The 5,028-nt window shown below is 55.9% G+C and overlaps 1 pseudogene; it reads left to right on the forward strand.

The window, feature by feature from the left end:
• The first annotated feature begins 573 nt into the window (after positions 1-573).
• LOC148146559 (uncharacterized) lies at positions 574-4,691 on the forward strand (annotated as a pseudogene).
• Positions 4,692-5,028: the final 337 nt, after the last annotated feature.

A 5,028-nucleotide genomic window follows, 5' to 3' on the forward strand; every position in this document is an offset into this window, starting at 1 on the left:
GGGGCAGGCTACTTCGATGTCACCTTCAGGAGCGTGAAGCAATGTGAGCAGCTCCTGAAGGTCTTCAAAGAGAAGGAAGGGGAGCCGCTGTTCTCCATCTTGTCGGCGGTCCCCTTGTGTGTGCTCCCTGCACAGAGGAGCCGGGTTGTTACAATCCACATGTACAACCCCTACGTGCCAGCAACTGATGTCCTGACCTTCCTGGGAAGATATGTGCAGGTCGAGGGTCAAAGCACCGATGTGGTTGACCCTTTCGGGATCTGGACCAGCAAACGACAGGTCAAGGTAACCCTGAGGGTGGATGCCAGCGGGAATATCCTCCACCCACCCTCCAGCTTTGCTATCGGAGGGAGCAGAGGGTACCTGACTTATGCAGGGCAGCCGAAAGTGTGCCGAACCTGTGGGAGGTCAGGCCACATGGCGGCGGACTGCAAGGTCACGATCTGTCGCAATTGCAAGAAGGAGGGCCACCCGACCAAAGACTGCAAGGAGGAAAAGAACTGCAATCTGTGCGGGGAGGCTTGCCACGTGTACAGGGCCTGCCCAAGACGAGGGGCCGCCACCTACGCGCAGATGGCCGGAGGCGGGCCACAAAAGGACGGCAAGGCACCGCAAACCGGCAAGGGAATGGTGGCAGGAGGCACGCAACAGGAAGGACAGGCCGGAGCAGAGCAGATGACAGTTACCGGAGAGGTACAGCTGCCGAGCGAAGCTCCGACAGGACAGGAGGAGGAGGCGGAGAAGGGAAAGAAGGAGGCAGAGGAATGGACCGTGGTGAAAAACAGGAAGAGGAAAACCCACCCGGTCACCAAGACCTCCCAAAAAAAGGGGAAAAGGCAGCTGCAGGTGGAAGACACGGACAGCTCTTCGGAGGGAGAGGATGGAAGAAAGGAGGGTCGTCACCAAAAGAAGAGGCAGAGCGCTGCGAGGAGAAAGGAGAGCAGCAACTGCCAACCAAGGGACGAGCCTCCTGAGGAAATGGGAAACCACCACCCCCTACCAGGTGAAAGCCAGGAGGGTCCCACCGCCACACAGCTCCAGGTGACTGGGAGCAGCGACCCTCTGACAGCCCCGCTGTCAGATATAGAAACAGACAGCGTGGACCCTGGTCTCGGCCCGATGACACCAAAGCGGGCAAATGGGCCGAGTGAGGAACTGGACAGCTACCTCAGCCCAGCGAGGGTCCAGCAGTTTGCGTACTGCACGGGGATGCAGACAGCTACCCCAGAGGGGCAGGACCAGCGACAATCGGACATGGGTAAACTTACAACCTGTTAACAAAATGGGGTTTAAAATTGCAACTATCAATGTGCGCAGCATAAAATCTGCTGCGCGATGTGTTTCAACACTGGCCTTCCTGGCCAACGTGAAAGCCGATGTCCTGTTTCTGCAGGAGTGTAGGATACCGCACCTCAGCAGTTACAGGAGATGGTCGAGCTTGTGGGCCCATGGGCCGTCAGTGTGGTCGGGGGGTAATGATAACCGCTCCTCAGGCCTGGGTATTCTGTTACGGGGAGGAAACTTCACCATGTCCGAGGTTAAGAAGGTGGTGGGCGGGTGCCTCCTCGTTGCTGATGTTACAGACAGAAACGCTCCCGTGAGACTAATCAACGTGTACGCCCCAGCGGGTAAGAGGGAATGGTTGGCCGTCCTGCAGCAGCTTCCACTGTTGCTGGCTACGTCCAGGCCGGTCATTCTGGCCGGAGACTTCAACTGTATCATCGATGCAGAAGGACAATCCGTGGGGGGGAGACAGTAAACTGGACGCCACGTCCAGAGCCCTGATGGACACAGTCAAAGACGCCAAGCTGCACGACGTCTTCAGCGCCCCTGCAGACGGAGCGCAGCGTAGATATACATGGTCACGGGCAGACGGGTCTATCCGCTCAAGGATAGATTACCTGTTTGTGTCCCGAACGCTCTCGGTCAGATCCACCGACGTCTAGCCGGTGTTCTTCTCTGACCACTGCCTCCTGCTGGCCGACTGTCACCTACAGGACGAGCAGCAGGCTGGTAAGGGAACGTGGAAACTGAACACCAAGCTGTTGACCCCGGGAAACATTGAGGAGCTCAAGAGGGATTACGCAGGTTGGAGAACCGTGAAGCCCCTCTTTGAGTCTCCAGCAGACTGGCGGGAAACAGTAAAAGGGAACATCAAGAGGTTCTTCATCCTCAAAGGTGTTCAGGAGGCGAGAGAGAGCCGGGGAAAACTGTCCCAGCTCCAGGAAAGTATGCAGAACCTGCTCCTGCTGCCGATGATGGGGGTGGATGTCACGGAGGACCTCAAGGAGGTGAAGGGCCAGCGAGCCTCGCTCTTTGCTTCAGAGGCCTCCAAGATAATCTTCCGGTCCAGGGTCCGCTCGGTGGAGCAGGACGAGACGTGCTCACGTTTCTTCTTCCAGAAGGTGCACAAAGAGAGCTCCGTGCTCAGCAGCCTGAAGGAAGAAGATGGCTCGCTAACGTCATCTCAGGCTGACGTCATGAGGATCAGTAAATCCTTCTATGCCAGTCTGTATGACGCGAAGCCGACCGACAGCGCGGCCTCCCAGTCGTTCCTGTCCTCTATCACGGAGGTTTTAGACGACAGAACACGGGAGAGGCTGGACCAGCCGCTATCTCTGGACGAGCTGACCAAGGCCCTCGAGTCCTTCGAAAAGAATAAAACTCCCGGAAGTGATGGCTTACCGGTCGAGCTCTATTCCGCTCTGTGGGACTTGATTGGCCAGGACCTGCTGGAGGTGTATGTCAGTATGCTTCGGGCAGGTACCATGAGTGAATCCATGAGGAAAGGCATCATCACCCTCATCTACAAGCAGAAGGGGAAGAGGGAAGAAATTAGAAATTGGAGACCGATCTCACTGTTAAACACAGACTACAAAATCTTGTCAAAGGTCATCGCCAACCGGGTCAGGTCTGCTCTAGGGTCGGTGATTCACCCTGACCAAACCTGTGCTGTACCGGGCAGGAAGATCGCTGAGAGTCTCGCACTCCTCAGAGATACGATCGCCTACGTGCAGGACAGAGGGTTGGACACCTGCCTGATCAGCCTGGACCAGGAGAAAGCCTTTGACAGGATATCACACACGTATATGAGAGATGTTCTCTCCAAAATGGGCTTCGGGGAGGAAATCGCTAATTGGATCAGACTGCTCTACACCAACATTGTCAGTGCAGTCTCAATCAATGGGTGGGCATCAGATAGCTTCCCAGTCAGATCTGGAGTCAGGCAGGGCTGCCCTCTCTCTCTTGCCCTGTTTGTGTGCTGCATAGAGCCATTTGCCGAGTCCATCAGGAAGGATGCGAGCCTGAGAGGGGTGACTATTCCTGGCAGCGGGGGCCTGCAGGTTAATGTCTCCCTGTACACGGATGACGTCGCCATTTTCTGCTTGGATCCGCTGTCCATGCACAGACTCATGTGCATCTGTGACCAGTTTGAACGGGCCTCGGGAGCCAAGGTAAACCGAGGCAAGAGTGAGGCCATGCTCTTCGGGAACTGGGCCGACCAATCCTCTATCCCCTTCACCGTCAGGACCGACCACCTGAAGGTGCTGGGTATTTGGTTCGGGGGGACTGGGGCGTGCGCCAAGACCTGGGAGGAGCGGATCAGGAAGGTGAGACAGAAACTGGGCAGATGGGAGCAACAGTCGCTCTCCATCGCGGGTAAGAACCTGGTCATCAGGTGTGAGGTACTCTCAGTATTGTTATACGTGGCACAGGTCTGGCCTATCCCCAGAACCTGTGCCGCCGCAGTCACCCGGGCCATCTTCCACTTCGTGTGGAGGTCAAAGATGGACCGGGTCTGAAGAGATGTAATGTACAAAGACCAGTGCAATGGGGGAAAAAACACACCCAATGCAACCCTCACCCTGATGGCCACCTTTGTGTGTGGCTGCATCAAGCTGGGCGTGGATCCCCGGTACGCAAACACCAAGTGTCACTATGTACTGAGGTTCTACCTGTCCCCGGTGTTGCGAAGGATGGGCCTGGCCTCGCTGCCGCGGAACGCTCCGAGTAGTTGGACCGTTCCGTATCACCTGTCCTTCGTGGAGAAATTTATGAAGAAAAACACCTTTGACCACAAGTCCATCAGGAAGTGGTCAGCACGTAGTGTCCTTGAGATCCTTCGGGAAAAGGAGAGGGCGGATCCTGTCGAGCGGTTCCCTGAGCAGACTGTCAAAGCCAATTGGCCGAATGCCTCATCGCCAGAACTTTCCAACAAGCACCAAGACATGGCTTGGCTGGTGGTGAGAAGGGCTCTGCCTGTGAGATCCTTTATGCACGCCCGGACTCTCAGCTGCACCGCACGCTGCCCTCGAAGCGGCTGCGGGGGGGACGAGACTGTCACACACCTCCTTCTGGAATGTGCCTACGCAGAAGAAGTCTGGAGAGGAATGCAGTGGTGTTTGTCGAGGTTCGTCCCGAGCAGCGCCGTGACGCGGGACTCCATGCTCTATGGCCTGTTCCCCGGGACGCACACCGAGACGAACATCAACTGTGCCTGGAGGATCATCAACTCGGTGAAGGACGCTCTCTGGGCGGTCCGAAACCTGCTGATCTTCCAGCTGAAGGAGTTGACCCCGACTGAGTGTTGCAGACTGGCACATTCCATGGTCCAGGACTACATGTTGAGGGACGCGCTGAAGCTTGGGGCAGCTGCCGCCAAGGCGCGGTGGGGAAAGACCACTGTGTAACATCTGCCTGCCTAACGAAGAACAGGGGACCCACGCAGTCATTTGGGCTCCGCTGGCGTCTCAGCTCAATGTAATCGCACCAACCTGTGAATAGGAATGATTACCCTGTTTCGATATGCAAAGAAATGGAATGTTTACAGAATGATGACATGTCCAATTGTATAGATTAAATATATATGAATAAAGTATATTTTTGAAATAAAAAAAAAGTCTGCCCACAGGGCACAAGTCAGGAGTGTGAGGGAATACTCCCCACTTGCCTGGATGGGGGCAGCTCCAACAACATTCAAGAAGTTTAACACCATCCAGGACAAAGCAGCTGCTTGACTGGCACCAC

This window comes from Chiloscyllium plagiosum, unplaced genomic scaffold (assembly GCF_037043375.1).
Source record: "Chiloscyllium plagiosum isolate Xiang-an unplaced genomic scaffold, Cpla_swu_hap1 HiC_scaffold_20, whole genome shotgun sequence".
Lineage (NCBI taxonomy): Eukaryota > Metazoa > Chordata > Chondrichthyes > Orectolobiformes > Hemiscylliidae > Chiloscyllium > Chiloscyllium plagiosum.